The sequence below is a fragment of the Enhydra lutris genome, unplaced genomic scaffold (genome assembly GCF_002288905.1).
Source record: "Enhydra lutris kenyoni isolate GAN:26980312 unplaced genomic scaffold, ASM228890v2 scaffoldscaffold42, whole genome shotgun sequence".
Taxonomy (NCBI): domain Eukaryota; kingdom Metazoa; phylum Chordata; class Mammalia; order Carnivora; family Mustelidae; genus Enhydra; species Enhydra lutris.
Window position 1 is genome coordinate 13892784 of NW_019154126.1, and position 22075 is coordinate 13914858.

General features: G+C 33.2%; 1 protein-coding gene across 6 annotated transcripts in view; it reads left to right on the forward strand.

Annotated features, from left to right (window-relative positions):
* Positions 1-22075, forward strand: part of LOC111155546 (zinc finger E-box binding homeobox 1) — a 183104-nt gene that overhangs the window by 33855 nt on the left and 127174 nt on the right. Inside the window, exon 1 of one of the 6 annotated variants that reach the window (XM_022515761.1) lies at positions 11002-11290. The exons of the other annotated variants lie outside the window; for them this stretch is intronic. The gene's annotated coding sequence lies outside the window, so the exon portion shown is untranslated. Of the gene's footprint in view, positions 1-11001; positions 11291-22075 lie in introns of those variants that run through there. 6 annotated transcript variants of the gene reach the window in all.

A 22075-nucleotide genomic window follows, 5' to 3' on the forward strand; every position in this document is an offset into this window, starting at 1 on the left:
TTTCATGTTTGATTAATATACATATATATTTGTGATGATAGTACTTAAAATTATGTTTTTAATGACAAGTAATAATTTATCTAAAGTCTTACCAGTCCTATCAAGGCATATTGATAGCTGTACTCTGAATAAAATTCATAATGATCATATAATTTATAGGTCTTCTAAGTATCTATTTAATGCAAAATTCTTTATAAGCTGTCTATATGGGCTGTTTTTAGCATAAGGAACTGCTGTTTGGTAGAAAAATGTAAACAAATTGGCTGTCCTTATTTGCCGTAGTTCTACATTCTATTCTGCCTTCCATTTTTCAGGAAAGTCTTGCGACTTTCCATAAGCAGTCTTTTTAGGACATTTTCCAGAATTTGTTTATGACCTAATGTATAATAAGTCTTTCACATAGGGATTAACAAACTGAATCAGAGAAAGAAGTCTGAAGAGATATATAATTTTCCAGTGGTCATTTATAAGAAGGGCATAAGGATACTATACTTTCTTTGCTCAAGAAAGCAAAGAATTGTTCTTGGTATTAATTGTCAAAAGTTTGATTCTGTTTGAGTCAGCTATTGTTTGTCCCCATCTCAGTAGTCACCAGTGCCACGAACCTGTCATATTGTCAGTACATAGTTTTGGTCACCAGGTAAGCAAGTCCTAGAAAACCAGTACTGCTTGTATAAAAATAAGTTTAAAAGCCAGTGTCCTGTTTTGCTCTTAAAGACCAGATTGAAGAGGGTATTGATTTGACTTTAAAAAAATATCTACAAAGACACAAATTAAATATCATATTAAATATAAGAGGCAATTGAAAGAATGGAGATAAACAAAGGAAGACGTTTTGGATAGTAGTAATGATTAGATATTAGAATAGAATTCCAAGGAGAATATTTGAAAGAATTGAACATATGACAGTGTTATGGATTGTGTGGGAAGCACTGAAAGTGAGAATAAGACAAAAGAAATGGAGTCAGTTTTGTCAAGTCTGCCTACTAAAAGGGGGAATGTTTCATTTCCTCTAAGAAATTAGTAACATTTAAATCTTGCTTCATCTTAATTTTAAGCACTGACTTTATAAGTGATTTTTGGGAGAAGCTTTTAAGTTTTATGTAAAGCATTATCTTCTGTACGCAACACACAATGGGCACCTTTAAAACTACCTATTTGTGTTAACACTTAATTTGTAGAATATGTTCATGCATATTACGTATTTGCTTAATTCAAAGAAATCAACAATCATAAGGCACATCTTTTAACTTAATAACTTTTTCCTCTGTTTTTGGAAAACTGAAATACTTTTGTTGGGGGATGGAGGAGCATCGTATCTAGGGATTATTCTAAATTACTTTTAGCCACGAGCAGTGTAGCCACATGCTACTCTTGACCCCTAAAATCTTTAGGATTGATAGCATAGTTCTGAGGTACATCTAGCAATTACTTTGGCTTTGTTTCCATTTCCTATTTAAACTGGTAGCTTTTTTTTTTTTAAAAAAAACTAGTTATATTATCTATTACTAGAAGTTAAATATCATCCAGAAGAATTTAACATTATGTTAAAACTCAACTGTATATGGTTCTATCAATGCAGATAACTGAGGTGACAGATAAAAGGTATACTCTTGGTTCATACTTGGATAGACAGTGTAATGACTGGCAGGGTTCTTCTGATATCTACTCTAGGGCTCCTCCTGGTCTGAAAAAAGTTAAAGTGAAAAGAATACACATTTTGGAGTTGAGAAAATAGAGTACTTATTTTTTTCCCTCCCAAAACCTACATAAGGAAGACAGAACAGGTGTTGGATAGTGTTATTAAGGTAAAGAATTGGAGTGTTTGAGACTTAAAGTCGCATAATAAGTAGTAGATCGTGGACAGATCTTCAATATTCCTGGGTAAGTGTACTGTCAACTGTACTATGCTGCCTTTTCAACAAGCTATCAATTAACTTCGATTTCAGGAGATTCAATATCCAACAAATATTTATTAAAAGCTGTTTTTGCATGTCTGATATTATGTTAAATTATATTGTGAGACAGTAAATAAAACAATAAAGATCTTTGTGCTCACAAAACCAAAAGCGTTGGAAAAGTCTGAAACTAAACAAATAATTACAAGTACATGAACATTAAGAGAGAGACTATAGGGTGATGTGAGAGTACATCAAGGGCAAACTGAACTGCCTGGAATGAGGGCAGTGTTGATGGTCAAGTCAGGCAAGGACAAGAGAAATAACTTTTTGGCTGAAATGCGAAGAATCAGCATGAGTCAAAGAGCATTGCAGGTAGCAGAAATAGTGTCTGCAAAAGCAAAAGAACTGAAAGGATTCCACTGTTAGCTGAGCATTGAGAAGAAGGAGGAATAAAGATGGAAAAGAATGCAGGAAAGAGATGATGTGATCTTTTTCAGGATTTTAGCCTTTATCCTAGAGGCTACTGAGAAGCCTTGAAAGGGTCTTAAGCAGAGGCGTAACATGATTAAATTTTCATTCAGAAAACATGAATCTGACTGCAGTGAATGTATAAGCCTCTTGTTATAAGCTATTTCTGCACATGAGGTTGGAGATGATGGATATAGCTGTTGAGTTGGAGAGAAGGTGATAGATATAAAATTTTTGAGATAGATAAAACCTAAGGATTTTACAGAGATACAAAAGCAGTATTATTATTGTTTCATTTGTAGAGTTTGAGTGCAAGATTATCTCTAAAGTCCTTTCAATAACTTGTGCTTGATGTAAGGAAGTGATTATATTATATAATTTAGAAAGCATTATTCCTTAAATAGTTTGTGAGTTGAGCTAATTCCTATTGTTTCTTTAATTCCATTAAATACTATAGGGAGAGCTTAGTTTCAAAAGAGAATTTGGCGTCTTAATTTATATGGCAAAGCATATAAGTAATTTTGTATATACAGGGTATGTGTGCACATATAAAGCTTATTATTTTGTTTATAGCACTTGTTAGTCTGCATCAGATTTGAAAGTTAACTAATATTTAGGATTCTTCTATTCTTTGTTGACTGGTTGAAACTCAGATGAAGAATTTAAACCATTCTCTTTCAAGTAACATTCTATTAAGAAACACTTTTTCTGGTGGCGCCTGGGTGGCTCAGTGGGTTAAAGCCTCTGCTTTCGGCTCGGGTCATGATCCCAGGGTCCTGGGATAGAGCCCCACATCAGGCTTTCTGCTCAGCAGGGAGCCTGCTTCCTCCTCTCTCTGACTGCTTCTCTGCCTACTTGTAATCTCTGTCTGTCAAATAAATAAATAAAAATCTTTAAAAAAAAAAAAAAGAAAGACTTTTTCTGGGGTGCCTGGGTGGCTCAGTGGGTTAAAGCCTCTGCCTTTAGCTCAGGTCATGATCCCGGGGTCCTGGAATCGAGTCCCGCATTGGGCTCTCTGCTCAGCGGGGAGCCTGCTTCCTCCTCCCTCTCCTCCTCCCTCTCCGCCTGCCTCTCTGCCTACTTGTGATCTCTGTCTGTCAAATAAATAAATAAATAAATCTTTAAAAAAAAAAACACTTTTTCTTTATTATGAATAAAAGTTATTGCTGGATCATTTTGTTTTAGAAACAGACTCCTAGTTAAATTAGAAGGTTCGAGAAGACAAAGTTTTAGAAACATATTTCCCTGAATGCCTTAAGAGCTGCTTTATTTTCTTAACTAACAGTTTCTTTTGTATTCTTCTGTCTGTTATTAGCTGTTGTATCAGGAGTAGTGTAGTCAAATACCTATAAGCACTTTTGACTATGAAGAATTAGGCCATTTAGGGAAATCTGTGGAGACTGGATTTCTAGAAAGGCTATGCTCATATCAGTGGGGCAGGGAACAGCTAGTATTCTATTCTGCTTGATTGTGGCCATGTAAGTGTTCACACTGATTGTTGCCAAGTTTTTCAGTTTTTCAGCAAGATCCTAAAATACATATCTTTATGCAAATTAGTTGGTTACTAATTCAGATGTTTTAAAAATACTTTAGCTCTACTGTGCAAAATATGCCTGTGGAATATATTTGGTCCACAGGTCTCTGTTTTAAATTCTCTGCTTTATGGAGGTCTTCTTTATATAGGTAAAAGATCAAATTATTCCTAGGCAAAGTAAATGTCAAATATAAGGAAGGAAAAGAAAGGGAAGAAAAGAAAGAGAAGAGAAGATACTTTTTATAAAAAGGACAAAACTAATTATCTAGGTGGTATTTTTAGTTTAAACTAAGTTCAAAGAGAAATTCACTGTCCCCAGAATAATTTTATATGCTCAGAACATACTTCTAACAGGTTCAACTATCTGAATATGGATAACTGGGATGGGCGTATATAGGGTATAGGAAGCCAATGAACTAGAGGAAAGTCTAGTGGTTCTCTCTTAATCAGTTAAGAGTAAATTACAGCAAAAATAAGAGACATGTGACATCAGAAATCAGACTATAGCAATCTAAGTAGATGATGGATCCATAAAAGCATATTTGACTTTTATATTAATGATCAAAAAGAGGCCCAATTGTTTGGCACACTCTGATGTTTTAAATACCACCCTCCCAATAACATATATGATACATGATCATTGTAGGCAATTAAGAAAATACACAAAAGTCACATAGAGCACTTTTGTTTAAAAGCCAGGAAAGGTAAAAATAGATTTTATAATTTCCTGAAATAATTTAGAACTTGGTGTTTTTTTTTTTCTAAAAGTTAGTTTCCAAATTGATCTAATTTTGGCTTAAATAAAAATATTAATTGCCTCATGTAAGAAAACACCTTAAGTAAGACATACGTTGTTAGTTAAGCCAGTGGCTCCTTGATTTCTTCAGGGACCAGTTAGTCTTTCTGTTCTACTCTGTCTACACAGTATTGCCTTTCTCCCAATGCTGTGGTTATAGAATGGCTACCAGTTGCAGTCAGGATTATGTGTTTCTTCTTTCAGATCCACAGAGAGAAGATAAATTCACTTTCAAGGGCAATGTAGCTTTTTTTTCCGTTCCCCTAAGCAGTTACCTTTTACCTTCACCCCTGCTTGCTTCTCATTGACCTAAATTTGTCTAATTGAGAAATACCTAAAGTAATCACTGGGAAGGGGGAATGGGCTTACCATAATAATGGGTTAAACTCATTGTGGTGTAGGCTCCTAGCTCAGGGTCAGTCAGCTTTCCCTGAGGTGCGTTGAACTAGTAGAGAGACTTGGATACTGAATCAAATCATAGATCATTAGGAAGGGGAAAGCAAGGGAAGGCTGGATAAGCCCTCAGCATGGTCCATGACAGGTACTTTAAGAAGTATGTGTTATCTGGAACTTTAGAAGCACCCCCGTGAAGCCCCACCAATACTGGGTAGAATGAGGTGGGTCTGTGGTGAGTGTGTGCTGTCCTCTGTTCCAGCACCCTCATTAGCAAAACTTTTATAGCTACTGAGGACTTTTTTTCTCAAAAATTTTCTTGTCACTTAAGAGACAGTTCTGTAGAATAAACGGTATGGGCCACAAACAGAACAAACTTAGTTTAGATAAACAGTTTCTTAAATAAGCTTTACTTTGAAAAAATGTATATTCTCCTTCTGCTCTTCAAAGGATTTTTATACCATGATCTCTGTGATAGGTAGTGTTATCCTTACAAAACAAAAATATGTGTTTTTAACGTTTTAAAAATCTTTGTGTAGAAAATGCTAATTAATATTTTTAAGCACCTATCAATTTGATTAAAGTATTTTTTTTTACTAAAATGTGTAACCAGCTGACCATATATTTCATTTCTCTGAGTTTTCAGATTTCTAAATATTAGCCAAATATTTAGTATCTGGGTCACATTGTCATTATAAACAAATCTAGGCCAAAATGGGTTATGCTTCTCAGTCGCCAGCTTTAGTTTCTCTGTTTGACCAGGCCTGACTTTCTGTTATTTGTTTCCCTTTCAACTACACTTTACTTGTTTCATGGAGTGCCATGTTAGTTCTTTGTGTGGAACTGGGTCTCTTTTGGCTCCCCCAGCCCCGAATCAAGGTAACGGAGCAAATAAATAACTGCGATGCTTTAGAATTGTGACAGTGCAGAGGGTCACACCTGTTAAATGACCTACTGCAGTGCTAATGATTGTGTGAGACCTTGTTTAAGATGCTAGGGAAACTGTGTCTGAGCACAGAAGCTGTAACATTTCTTAAAGATTCGACCTGTATGCAGATATTGAGAACATCAAAACTCCTAAAGACCCTGTGAAAATCTTCAATGTAAATTTGTTCCACTTGTCATACTAGATGTGACAGCATCTTTCTTCAAGTTAAAATGAGAAGTCTTAAGTGTTACGGTATCAGATATAAGGGAAGAGAGAAGGAAAGTATATTAGAACAACAAATATTTCACCTGCATTTTTGAAGAAGTAAAGGCTGTAAAAGACTATTTTGAAATATTTTTAACTTTGAAAGTAGTATAGTTTATGGCAGTTTTTGTGTTAATGCAGGGCCCATAGTTTTGCTGAAATTAAGAACTTTGTACCTTTTGGGATTTTTAATGCTGTTTTTTCCTCTAAATTAGTAATGCTTGATTTCACAACTGCTGTATCCTGTTGTGAAAATATAAAATGATAGCATGTATACTTCTTGAAGGTTTCTAGATAAAATAAATTTGTTATAATTAGATACTCAATTAGTATATTTTCTAGATGATAGATACTTCTTTGATTGTGAAAACATTTCATCTGAACCATTCTTACTATAAAATATCTTAGAAAGACTAACATATCTTAATGACTCTGGATTGTTGAGGGATATTTGTTAACACAGTGTCTTCAGGGGCTACTGAGGTATGTCATAGGGCCATTTGTCTTTAACAATAAGCAGTTTTCAGTAACTATTCTTTTGGGTTTTGTTAAATGGTGTTTCTATTTTTCAAAGCTGGATATTAATTCATATGGCTACTAGAATGAAGAGAAGGGTTATTTGTGAATTGAGTAAGAGAAAGAAGGTTCTTAATAGCCTTGAAGAGCACTTCAGTGAGGGAAGTACTTGGACTTCATGATGTTTACTTTTATTTCACTTGGTGCCTCCCCTCTGTTTAATGAGACTGCTCCCTTATACCCAGCCCCCACCACTTTTTTTCCCAAAAAGCATGGTACTTGGCACGTGTTCCCGTTATTATAAGAAGGTTAGGCTTAGATTTTGGAGCTAGACAAACAATGATGGGGATCTTAATTGGATCATTTAATAGCACCAGAATCTTAGACAAGTTCATAGCTCTAAAATGGGTATGTTATACCAATCTCTCAGGGTTGTGAGGATTTAAAAATAATGGATTTTAAATCTAGTGTTGGAGATACTTTAACAAATGCTGGGTCCCTTTCCTTATGTTTTAAAATAAGTGACCCACTTACTTTGGAAATGATACTTGCTTGTTTTAGTATGATACTATAATGATTAATGAGTCAGTGTCCCTAAAATATGGTAGCTTTTAATATCTTTTTAATCAGAAATAAATGGTATATGACAAGGTATTGTTGATTAATTTGGTTGGTCATATGAATGACATGAGGTGGAATTTTTTGAAGACAAATACAAATTCAGAAGCAAGAAATTTTTTTAATAAAACGTGGGAAACATTTTTTTTTCAGCCAGTAAGATTAATCATATTGGAATATTTTGCTGATATCTTCAGAGTTCGCATACTAATGTAATGAGTGCTGTTTCTTTAGTGAAAAGGTGAATGTTAACCTGGAAACCATGTAGATAAGTTAAAAACCCCATAGAGTTCTCAAGGCCATTTTGTATTTACTAGGCCACATCAGTGATGCACCCCATTGCAGCACACTTCAGTAATCTGAAACAATCCTGCCTGGGTGCTCTAGTAAATCATGTATTTACTGTTATGAAGTTTTATAATCATCCATAGCTTTTAGTTAATCCATTTACAGATCAGATCCTGAGGATATCATGCACTTAATAAATATACATCTAGTGCCATTAAGTTTCGATAGTATGGGAGGGGAAAAAACAAAAAAGCATATAAGGAGCTATCTCCCAATAAATCAAAGATGTGATTTAAAATTTTCTTATGTTTAAGAATGATGTATGAAATTTAAGGTGAGTTCAGGGTAACAAAGCAAGGATTCTCACTTCCAAAGGTAATAAATGAGCTTTATTATTGAGTTTTGTTCCTAAATACAGACTTGTGATTGTTTTGGTAGTGGTAGGGTAGAATTAATTTAGCATCATTGCCTGTTCAAAAGAGTTTTGTGAATGGTGAATGATTTTAGGTGTTGCCTAATGAGTCCTCTGACTTTTGAGACCAGTTCAACTAAAAGCATGTTGTTTCACTAGAAACATGACTTATGACTTGAGAGACAATGAAATCTCATGAGAGTTAGTAGCCAAATTTTATTCGTACAACGAAATCAAAGCAGCCTTTTGACTATTTCTTTTTATATTTCCCATTTACAAATATTCTGAACCTCTCTTCCTGACCATTTTAACACCATTGGGATTCATTATATCACCTGAAGCAGTCAAAATAAGACTTTTTATTTCTAATGTTATCTGTGTAGGTGCTTGAATTGCTAGACAGTCCTATGAAAAACTGAATAAAATAGGAGTGCCAGTGAAAGAAAAATAGAAGTGATGTCATGGCAAATTCTAGGAAATAGTCTTTTCTATAAAAAGATTTGATATAATTGTATATATTCCTCAAACCTGTGTTCTTAGTCTGTAAGTTTGGTATAAAACTGAATCTATGCCTTAAAGCTTATAAAAGGGTTTAATTTAGTCATACAGCTTTACTTCCCTAACTTTATGAATTGGTGCTTTGCATTTGCTGGGGCTGATGATTTGGATGTTTGAGATTTAGTTTGGAGGTTAAAAAGTTGAAATCTTTCTAACGAAATTATATCTCTTTCTGAGTTGCTACTATTTCTTTCCCTGATTATAGTAAAAAAAAAAAAAAAAAGGTATTTGTTCTTGAGAGATCTTAATTTTGCTCCTGACTACCTGTGTGACTTTGCACAAATAATGTCATATTCCTGGAACTGTTTCTTTGTTTATGAAATTAGAGGTAGTGTTAAAATTTAAAACTCTTCTAAATAGATTAGTAGGATATATTTAAGATGTATACAAACACTTAAACACATTGACAGGTCCCTTGCTGCTCATCATTGCTAGAATATGAAACTTGTTTTTTTATGTTAGGTGCATTATCGATAATGTTACTCACACCGAGGAAATCATTGTGTGCTTTTTTGTTTCATGATTTTGTTAATCTGATAGTACTCTTCAGGATTATGTATCTTGTATTAAAAATTAAATTACTTCCATGATGATTGGAATTATTAGGGTGAGTGACATAAGCAAATTGAGAATTGTTTCACTTGTACTGAAGACCCATTTTTTAAAAAAATATACCCAGTATTCTGTAATTTCATTTGACTAAATAATAGATCTTTGACCTTCTTCCAGAGTAAGGACATGACTATGTCTATAGTTGTATTCTGAATTAGTTTTTGCTTTGTGGGTTTCATCGGGCTAAATAAGAATAAAGTGGTTGTATATTTTCTGCTTTAAAAAGGTTCTTGTTATAAAGTCTTCTCAGATCAGCCCCACATATCACAAACCTATTCAAACAATTTAAGCTGCCCCAGTGTGCTTGTTTCTTTCATGGAAATCTAACCATTTATATGTCTTTGTGAACTGTTTTTCTCCTCCGTACCCCTGCATGTTAAGTTGTAGATGATAAACTTGCTGAGAAAGGAATTTAATCTTTTCCTTGTATCTCTTAGTAGCCAGGAAAGAATTCTGTTAGTCACTGTATAGTTTATAAATGTTATTACCACTGAGAATTTTGGATTAAAATTACTGGATAAAATGAGCCTTTTCTAGGATATCAAATTGGGGTAGTGTGAATAACTCAAAGACGTAGCAGTTTTGTTAAGCTCTTTCTTTGTTCTGAAGTCAGTTTATCTTGATTTAACCATAAATTGATCATTCACCTTATATACTCTCTTATATACTATTTAGTATCAGGTTATTGGTAGTGGAAAGACTGTCAGGGGGTAGGTTGGATAGATGTGCACATGCTCATACACATGTGCTCTTGTATGTGTATGAGAGATAGGGTGGGCACATGGAATATATGGGAATTAGGGGTACATGTTAAGTTTGGCATTCTAATCTGAGTATTACATAATTATCTAGTTATGTGCACTTAATTTTAGACTACTGACATTCAGTAACAATTTCTGATCAATGGTAAATGTGATAATTCAGGAAGATAAGGACGTTTTCCATTCCTTTCAGGTTTTCTTTTTAGCTTTATTCTGTTGTATATTTTCCAAATACCTAACTTGTCAAAGATAAAAAATTACTAAAATGGGTCAACTTCTGTAGCTGGCAGAGTTGATTGGAGCTCTGCAGCATATCTTAACAACGTATAGGGACAATTTAATATGCCTAATATTTGAGAAGCATTCAAATAAACTATAAAACTTAATAATCATAAAGTTTAGTGGTCAAAAGTCATATATAATTAACAGGCTGTATACAAAGATTAGCTATAATAATTGAGAGAAAAAGAGACTAAATTTGGTGCAGAAAAGGAGCTGAGTTGTTTTGATACTATAATTAGAAGTTTGTATCCATAGATTTTTTTTTTTTGTATCCATAGATTTTTGTCTTCTCAGTACAAAGAATGATATTTGCAGGCAGGGCATATCTTTTCAATATAACCTTTAACTTCTTGTGGTATGTACTCCTACAAGTAGTTGATGATTTAGTAAATATTTTATGAATGTACATGATACTATTAAAATGTTTCCAAATATTATAATTAGTTTTAAGGTAGAGTCAGTGTTTGACAGAATATAAATTTGAGACTCTATAATTTATAGATATATCATTGAATACATGCCATCTTTATTGTGTGTTAATTTGGATTACAAAATAATTGGGGGAACTTTGTTAAAAAAAAAAAAACTGAAGTTCACTTAAAACTGTTCTCTGAAGAAATTAGAATTTTAAAGGGTTTTTTCTTTCTTATGTCCTAGCATTTCTTCTTAAACATAATGTTATGACTACTTGAAAGGAAATAAATCAAAGTCACTCACTTTATATTCCAGAATCATAGAATCATTGCTCATTTTCAGTTGGTGGGTATGGAAACAACTTAATAAAGTTTGGGTAATTTAGTTTCAGTTTAAATTCTCAACTGGCAATTGGCCGAAAACTCCCATCAGAAGACGTGAGCATCCAAATGTCCTTTTGTGATTTGGCTACTGTCTGCTTGACATAGGAAGGCCCTATCAAGAAAAAACTAATGGAGTGATTAACTATCAAAAGAAAATCAATGGTAAGAGTTTTCATTTAAATTATAATATGTGTGTGTATGTGTGTGTATAAAACATACCAACTTATTATTTGAATTAAAATTTTAGAACTTTAAAAATCTAGGACAAATATTTGAATTTATATGTCTGTGACTTACATTTGTAATAAAATAAATGCAAAGAATGGTTTTATAGATGTTTTATATGCTTAATGTTGATAAGAAAAATTAAAAGTATGAAAAATCAGTTATATAATTCATATAGTTTAACAGATTCAGCTTTTTTGTAGTTCTGTAGTTGTCTTTAACAAATAGCATATTATAAATATTATTTGAGTGAAGCTTAACATTTTTCAAAAACAAATTTATACCAAACTGAATTAGATGCTTCTTACTAAAGTAAATGTCATAAGTTTTGCAGTAGAATAGGCTGTTGATCTCTGTTTTGTTTTTTTTACTTCCACTGTAAAATGATTGGGGGGAGCAGGGGGAGAAAAAACACATCATGTAATGAAATCCACTTTAACATTAGGTCTTTAAAACTGTATCATTGCTACTATATCTCTGGAAAATATTAAATGGACAGGATTAGATGTTTATATAGCTAAAATGAAGTGGAATATCTATTCATAATATAGCACAGTGTCAAATTTCAGTGATAAAATCAGACCTTTCTCACCTGCCTTACGCAGGTTTGCATTGAGAAAATAAGTTAGATACTTCAAGTGACCTTAAACCTAATATTTTTATTCTCTTTGTGTTTGCTTCCTTTATATCCCTTTATTTGGACATCTGTGTCCTGTCAGATTTGTGATTAATAGTGTTCACTTTGGACAGGAGTGGAAGTAGTAGCTTACAAAGGTTGAAATAAAAAATTGCTATTTATCAGAGCTTATTTTAGTATCCTCATGGACATAGTAGCTTTGTGATAACTGGATAATGGGTGATAAAGCTCAGATATTAATACTGTGATCCTTGTCAAACTTATAATCTTTGAGATTGACATAGTTTGAGTAATTTTTCTGCTCAATTAGAGATGTCAAAATGATGGTACCTGAATGTGACCATGTTTTTAACTATTTTCTAGAGATTAAGTAATAACCATATCAGGAATTGCACATGTGGCAAACACCTAGCACAGCATCTGTCATTATGTAAGCATTCAAATATTGACAGTGAACTAAGTACTCTAGATGGCAACATCTGTCCTTCAATCCATCTACCTTGTAATTCCAGTTTTTATAGATTGTCTGTTATGTGTCATTCATTCAGCTAGGTGCTGAGGATAAAATGGCACTGTTAAAAACAGAGATACTTCCTAACTGCTCTTGAACTTCCACTGTAGATAGTAATTACAGTGTAGAAAAAATTATACAGACAAATGTAAAATTGCAACTGGAACCAGTACTTTGGAAAAGCAGAAGTTGCTATGAGCTATGATTTTTACAGGATGCTTTCACATTTCAGGATTGAATGCAATGAATGAGGGACCCTGATTTCTTCAGCTGAATTTAAGCTAATTAAAAGTTGTCAACCACAAAATAACTGCTCTCCTTTCTTAGCAACTGTTCCATTCTGTTATCAAGCTAGTACAGGGATTTATTTATCACTCCTTTTACGTCATTGAGTTGTTACATGTAGACATTTCTTAATGGCAGTATGTTTTCCTTAATCAACTTTTATCCCTTTTTGAAAGAAAATGTAAAATTTATATTTCTCTTATATATTCTAACACACACATTTACTAAATTTTTGGAAATAAAATGGGAGAACATTTGGAGGCCGAAATGTGAACACTTGCTCTGTGGGACACACAGAATCTCATCTAAGGGAAAGACCCTAGTGATGTTTGAGGAATTATAAAATTAGTTGTTTTATGTGTTCAATCTGTCAACATTTTTAAAAGCTCTCATTGAAGACTAGCTGTTTTCTAATCATCTGATAGTATAAACAAATTGAACCAGAGCATACAATCTAGTATGCAACTAAAATTTGAAAAACTTAGTTTTGCAAAAGCAATGGTCTTTCCCTAACTTACTACTAAAATATGTAAGCTATTTAAAATATTTTAAAAATGTCTTTTTCAAATAGCAAAATCAAAGTTAAGTCCATTATTAACTTTTAACTTAAAATTATCATGTTGAATTTCATCTCTACACTGATGTCTAAATTTAGTTTTTTTATTTGATTTGTATTCTTAGTATTCTGATTTGAAGTTCTTAGCTCAAATACCTAGGCAGGTCTGCTTATCAATGCTGGACAAAAGTTGTCCTTTCCATACCACCCAGGAGAGTCTTGAGGGAAATGTTCCTTGCTGGGTAATATGCCTTGCAATGCCCATGACATTCCATTTTTTTTTACAACTCTTTTTGCTTCTGTGCAATTTGCTTTGATTGGTCTGTGATGTCAGCTGGACAATTGGGCATTAGCCACACAAGGGTATTTTAAAGATGTAGATATTTAAGCATCACAGTTGGAAGATGATACACAACATTTCTTTTACTGAAATGAATGAAAAATAACCCTTGTTTCTAAGCAAACAAAGGTCTACCAGACATTATCAGTTTTTAATTATGTAATTTTTAAATATAACAATGCAGTATCTGATTGGGTGCATTATATAATGGCTTCTGTTTGGAATTTTGGGGCTACTACTGACAAAAGAGGTGATGATTAATGAAGGTATTTAATTGGAAAGGAAAGTTTTAATAAAAGTTAGTGTTTACATTTGTTGGAAGGAAAAGAACATATTCAGTTCATTATATAAGGAAGAACCTTTTAACTGTGGAAAATAAAATGGAATGCCTTCTAGAATCTATTCTTTTAAGAATCTATGACAGAAATGTATGAAGAAGGAATTCTTGCTGATATAAGAATCATTAATATTAATATTAATCATTATATAACAATCCATAAGGATTATTATTATTATAATCCATAAGGAATATTTGGAGGAAATTTGTGGCACCTTAAAATTAACATAGTCAGATAATAAGTATATAAAATACTCTATGAAACATATGTCACTAGCAATATGCTAGTATTTTTGATGGAATCTTTACTAAATAAACAAGAGATAAAAGAGCAAATCCAATTCATTCATTCTATAAATTCTTACTGACAACCTGCTTTATGTCAGGCATGGCACTAGACCTTGCAGGTGTAGTCATGAATAAGACTGATATGACTCTCTTGTTTATAGTCTCTCAGGGAAGATAGACATTAAACAAATAATTATAATAAAGTTTAGTGGCTTGTGACATTATAAAAACAAAACAGTCCTTTTTTAAGGATACCTTGAGAATTGATCTCTAGATGCTAATCATTTAAACAGCTTACTTTCTTCATGAAATGAATTTATTCATTTTGACAGAAAAATTGGATGAAAATTATTTGGGAGTCAGTAGAGACTGAAATAGTCTTGGTTTTTCTGTGGCTTATTTAAAACAAGAAACTCTTGTGGAAAATGAGTATGAAGAAATGTGAATATATGTAGAATAAACTTCACATTGTCTCATATATATTATACACTATACAGATCATTTAATAAAATTATTAAAGCAGTTTTACATGAAAAATTTCAGAGTTCAGTGGCTAAGGAATTGCCCTCTAATTAGACTGGCTGGTTTGAGTAATAACTCTGACACTTACAAGTTTTGCAGTTTAAAGTTGTATAACTCCTCTGATCTTCAGTTTCCTTTTCCATAAAATGGGGATAATAAAAGTATATATCTTATTAAATAATTATTTGATGTGTATAAAATGTCTAGAATAGTGTCTGGCCCATAGGAAGTGGTTAAGACCCTCTATGTTGTTGCACCTAACAATGACAATAACAATAATGAAATAATTTCTTCATGTCAAAATGTCTTACCTAAGTTATGAAGTTGGGCCAACTGTAGTAATTTCAAAATGTTGCTGCAAATATATAGGTATTGCACTACAAAGAGCTGTTATCTTTTTTTACTGCTAAACAAAATCTCAGTAAATTCTCACCCAAGTTTCGGGCTCTCTTTAGCAGCAATACAACAGTCACCCAAAGGTCTCCAGAGAGGGCCATCTCCAGGGCCAAGGTTATCTCAGCATTTAACCCAAGACTAGGTCCATCCCAAGCATCATGGAACTGATCCTTCTGTCTAAGAAAGGAAGTAGCAGAGATCTTATTTACCCCATGGGAGATAAGTCCAAACCAGATTAGAGTAAGTTTGGGAAGGAAGTGACTATGTTGATATTAAGTATTTTTTTTTCCTGCAGAAATCTAAACAAAGGATTTCTTCCTATAATAGGTCTACAATGTATTTGTAACATTTGTACATACACTCAAACAAGTAGCACTACTTTGTTGTATTAGAAAACAAATTACTTTGCTTATGTTAGAAAACAAATTTTCTGCCATAAAATAGTCCTATATTACATTACTACATCCATATATAATTCATGAAACTATTTTTTAAATTCATAAAAAATATTTTTATGTAGATTTTTTACTGTATCTTAGATATCCTAGAAAAATGTTTGTAAGAGTTAAATAATTTTTGCTAAGTAATTCTTGTGGAAAAACAATTTTAGGGTAAGATTTACCATGACATTTTCAAGTCTACATATGTAAAATGGAAATTTATATATTTATAAATATAAATGGATTAATTCAACTTATTTATCATAATAAGTGCAAGCAAGTACTCTAATGAATTGTTTTCGGATTGAATGTTTGAATTAAATCTAAAGTATTTCATAACCTAGTTATTTTCATTTGTAATGAAAATGTTTCTTTCATTGTAAGACACTGAGAGAAAATTCTTTGAATACAGTGTGGTTTCCCTTGACCACAATGAGTTTGAATAGGATCAATCAGTAGGTGTCTATTGAAAACTTACTAGCTATCTAGCACTTGCTAGTAATAGTGACATGGTAGCCTAAAAGAATTATGCCACCGCTCTGTTTAGGCTCTAGGAACTGTGGAAAGAATACTTAGACATGGAGCAGAAAATCTAAAACCTAGTTCCTGTTCTGCTACTAATGAATAGAGGGATCTTAGCTATAGAACCTTTTAAAATTATGAAGCCATCTTAACATCTCAGTCTCCTCATTATATATGTTTTGTGTGTGTGTATATATATATATATATATATATATATATATATATGTATGTGTGTGTTTTGCCTCTATATGTACACATATGTATATATTCATCCTAAATTATTGCACTAAATTGGAATAAAGAGCTAAGACTTTAAGTTTTTTAATGTCCAAATATATAAAGAATTTTGTACTTCTATAAAATATTTCACATGATTCCTTCAAGTAAAATACATTATTGATTTTTACATATACTATTTTAGGGCTTCTCATATATTCTCATATAAATTATGTACTGTTCCAAAAGTTCACAAAGGGAATGTAGAATTTCTTTAGTCTGCCTAATTTCATTTTTTAAAAGATTTTATTTATTTGAGAGAGAGAGAGAGAGAACAGAGGGAGAGACGGAGAAGCAGACTCCCCACTGAGCAGGGAGCCCGACGTGGGGCTCTTTCCCAGGACTATTGGATCATGACCTGAGCCAAAGCCAGACACTTAACAGACTGAGCCACCCAGGTGCCCCAATCAGCCTAATTTCAAACTAGATTTCCTTGTTAAGTGATTCAGTTTTTTCCTAATAAACATTTTCAGTAGATACCGAATTAATTTTTTATGCCATGATTTATTTTTTTCTTAATAAACATTTTCAGTAGATACCAAATTATTTTTTATGCCATTGACTTACTTTTTATAAACCAGTTTTAAATAGCTATATTAATCATTACGAACTCTACCATTTGCCACATTGTTAAGGCTTCCCTAGTTTTATAGCATCATGAATTCTCAGATTAATTTTACTAATTCGTTAAAAGAAATACTGAAGCATTTTAAGAGAAAAAGCAAGTATTACTTATGTGTACACAAATACACACACACGCCTGCTTTACTGAGTAATCTCACTGACTCGCTCAAACACCATTCACTGCTGCTAAAGAGAAGAGGACTAGTTGAGAGCTGTTCATTGAAGCACAACATTTTTAGGGTTGTAGAGATCTATGCCCTGACTGGTTTGAGTCAGGTGAATGTTGGGTGTAAAATGTTATATGTATATATATCTACTAACCATGAGAACTTATTTAGTATGTTTATGGAACTACTAGATGCTACTATAGTGAGAATAATTTTTCATATAAAAATCAAAGAATTAAAATTGATACCTTTTTAAGCCTAATAGAAGATTTAGGAACACCTGTATTGTGAGCTATTGCATTTTAAATGTTAAAATGTTATGAAGGTATTGAATGCAAACATTTTTTGGACAAGAATAACATTTAAATTTATGAGTTATTTGGAAGAAATATGAAAGCAATCATATGGAAGCAGACTAGAGTTTTTAAGAAAATAAAATTAACAAAAAATTTTCTTTGGAGGATTTGCTTTGGTGTTGTGTGGAAAAAATTTTTATGCATCATTAGGCAATCATTAACACTGTAGAAATGAAGTGAAGAACCAGCAAAAATAATCTAATTGCTATTAAAATGACACGTAGACAATCCCATCTTAGGCTGTAGAATTCTTTTTATGAGGGGAAGAATACCTGACGACTGCTGCTCTTTGATGGAGATGGTGGCTCATGGAAGTCTTTCAGGCTTAAATGTATTTCTGCCACAAACTTTATGCATTAGAAACTCATTTAAATTTTTAAGAAAAGCATATAAGTCCAAATACCCCTATGGATGTTAAACTTTTATCTGTCATTCACTTGACTACCTGAGTACCTGCTTACTAAATGTAAAATATTGTGCTTTTCTACTTTGCACAGGGAGGCTGCAACACACTACCTCCTTTTACTTAGCTGAGACCAGTTGGTCTAATTCGGAGAAGGGCCTATCCCCAAAGGGGTCCTTTGAATATTGGAACAGTTTTTGAAAATGTAGACCCAACTAATATGTACCATTAAATATAAGAAAGCAGCAGCATGAATTTATTGAGGTTTAAAGGAGATAGGAAGATATCAAAATAAAATAATTTACCTTGCATTGATTCACTGTGCCCTACAAATTTAATTTAAATTGTTTTTTTTAGTTAGTTCATGTGCAATGTTACATTAGTTTCAAGTGTCCAATATAGTGATTCAACAAGTTTATACTATGCTATGCTCAACTCAAGTGTAGCTACCCTCTGTCACCATACAGTGCTGTTGTAATACCATCTACTATAATTATTTCAAAAATTACAAATGACAGAATTTTTTTTTTTTTTAATGACTGAATGAATTGCCTGGGCAATTACCCTTTCTAGAGACCAAAATGCTAGTATTAGCCAAGGCAAATCCTTCCTGGTTGTAGGGAACCCAGGAAAACAAATTCAGTGAGTTAGAACTTAATCTTGGTTGAATGCCTTTTGTGTATAACAGTGGATTCTTTTTTCTTTACATGTTATTTTATTAAATCCCTCAATAGTTATGTCAGAAATATGCTATGATCTCTCTTTTGCTGATGAGGAAACGGATTCAGAGAGGCTGAGTGACTTTCCCAACATCACACAACTAGTGTTCAAAGTAGTTTGTAGGCCTAATAAGGCAAAGTCTAGAGAGCATTCATTGCATTTTACAGTTGAAGACCATTTGAGCCAGGTGGTGGGTATTAAGGAGGGCACTTATTGCATGGAGCACTGGGTGTGGTGCAAAAACAATGAATACTGTTATACTGAAAAGAAATAATTAAAAAAGAAGAAGAAAAAAAAAGACCATTTGATGATTTAGTGAAGGCATTAGGCTGACTACAGTTGGTTTAAGGGTGGATAAGGACCTAGAAAATGAATAGAACAGGTATGGGCTAGTTTTGGAGAATTCTGGCTGAGAGGAAGTAGAGGAGGGGACTAGTAGGTAATTTGAGGTGCAAAAGAAAGGTGGAAGGTTTGGATGACACAGGTGGAGGTTTTGCAGAAAAACAAAAGCGAAAAATAATTTTAAAATGAATCTTTTAAAATGTGGGGGTATCTCTTGCCAGTCACAGAACAGTCTGTCATATCTTTTGCATTCTTGCTTTGTATAGATTGTTATGTTTGGTATGCAGTATGGTAGTAAATAACAGTTCCATTTTTACTTTGACTAGAATATATTTGGCTCATTAGATGATGTTCCCAGGGCCTAGATTTTAAAAACTTACTGTAAAAAATTTCAAACATACACAGGAGAGACTGGTGTAATAAATGCCCTCTGTCTGTGGCCCAAATTTAACAATTAGCCAAATTTGTCCACATTTGTTTCATCCACTTCCTCCTCTTTCCTTAACAATTTTTTTCTTTTTTTTTCTTAACTATTTTAAAGCAGACCCCATATTTCAACTCTTTTTACTCCTACATTCTTCAGTGTGCATTTCTTTTTTTTCTTGAAAAAAAAAAAAAAAGACAGTTTTCTTATGTAAATAGAACACCTTTCTTGACATCAAACAAAATAACAATAATTGTTTCTCACCTGATATTATCTCCCTATTCAGTTTCCCCTACCTTTGACTCAAAAACATCATGTACCATCTGGGTTGTTCATGCAGATTGCACCCAAGATCCATATAGCATTTGGTTGTTAGGACTCTTCTGTAATTAAAATGTCTTTTCTTCTCCTCTGTCTATTTACCTCCCTACATCCTTTACCTCCCTCACCTCTTTCCTTCTCTCCTTCTTCTCTTCCTCTTTCTTTCTTCTTGTTCATGCCTTATTAAAGAAATTGAGTAGCTCTTCCATGTAATATTTTCATTCTAGATTTTTCTGTCCTTTTCCCCAGTTAACTTATTTCTCTAACCTCTAAATTGCCTGAAAATTAGAAGTTAGCTCAAAATACTTAGCTTGAGTTTCAGCTTTTATTTTGGTGAGTAGGGAGGGTAGACAGATACTGTCTACTTGTCATGCTCTTAGTGATGCTGAAATTGGTCTGGCGACAGTCCAGTCTCTCCATTGAGAGGTTTCCATCAACCTCTCCTTTCACTGTTTCATCTCTTGCTGATGGCTCTCTGAATCAATTCTATCATTAGGGTTTACAAGATAAATTTTTATACTGCCACCCCTTCCACATTTATTAGTGGAAATAAAGAAGAAAATTCTCTATTAAGAAGAGATTCTATAAAGAAGAAATTCTATAGGAAGAAATTTCTCTCATGAACTATGACTTTTGAATTTCCCTGACATAGTTCATCCTAGAAAGAAACGCTGGTGCTTTTGGTATCTCTTAAATGCCTAGTTTAATATTCAAGAATAATTTTAGATAGGAGGAGTATATAGCACTTAAGTACCCATGTAATTGTAGAAATTTTATGGAATAAAAGTATTTCTAGTGTGATTTTCATGAACATTGTCAGTATTTTTTTAAAAGATTTTATTTATTTATTTGACACAGAGAGAGAGATCACAAATAAGCAGAGAGGCAGGCAGAGAGAGAAGGGGAAGCAGGCTCCCTGCTGAAAAGAGAGCCTGATGCGGGTCTCTATCCCAGGACCCTGAGATCATGACCTGAGGCTGAAGGCAGAGGCTTAATCCACTGAGCCACCACCCAGGTGCCCCAAACATTGTCAGTATTAAGATAACTTTGTATAGTCAACATAATTCAGTTTTGATCAGAATGAGATTAGGGACCTTTTCTTGGTTCTTCTTGCTCAGATGTACTGCTTTGTGGTAAGTTATGGATGATAAGTTGAGCTTCAAGCAATAGGAAACTTCATTTAGCCAGCAAGGTAAACAGTATCACTTAACAGAGTAGTAGCATAGGTGGGGATGATTTTATATTGCTATAGTAGTAAATTCAAGAATGAAACAATCACAGTTTTTATTATTTTATTCAGTAATAACCACTAACTCCATTTTTATGTAACACTGTCAATGGGTAGAACCTAAAGAAGAAGAAGAGGAAATAAAACCAAAATATTTCATTTTTAGATGACATGATTGATTAGGAAAATCTATTAGCACTCAGCTTTAAAACCATTTATGAAAAAATAAAAATTTAATAAAGTACAGAATACAATGTATTAACGTAGGTAATAATGAAAATAATGGGAAAAGACCCAACTCAGAATTATAACAAATCAAAATATAATACCTAGCAATAAATTTGAGAAAAATGTTAGACCTTTAGAAAGAAACCATTAACATACTTGAAAATACTTTAAGACCAAGTAAATGGAGAGAAACTTTCTGAATCATGAGAATATTGGCAAATTGTCTATAAGTAATTTATAGATTTCTGGGTTTACTTTTAACTTTCAAAATTCCTACCAGTTTATTTTAATTTTTTTTTTTTAAGATTTATTGACTTATTTAGAGAGCGCAAGCGGGAGAAGCAGAAGGAGAGGGAGAGGGATAGATGATTTTCAGCAGACTCCCCATTGAGCTCCACACAGGCCTGGATCTCGGGACTCTGAGATCATGACCTGGGCTGAAATCAAGTTGGAAGCTTAACTGACTGTGCCACCCAGGCGCCCCCCTAAGTGATTTATTTTATAGTGATTCTACAATAAGGGTAAGTCTCACCCTTACTATGCATCAGAAACCTTTTAAAGCAACAACGTCTAAAACAGTGGAGTGATGCAGGAGTAGATAAGTGGTCTAGATACTACAAGAGACTCTCTGCTCCTTGGCGATTTAAATATAAACTTTTCTTGACCCTGACTTCCTGGTCAGTGCAAGGTAAGGGAATGCCTTCCATCCTGTGACTTACAGGATGAGATATCTGTGCCTGACTGATGTACTCTCATGTTTCTTGCTGCTGCTTGCATGCCTCCCTGATTCCTGCCAGTG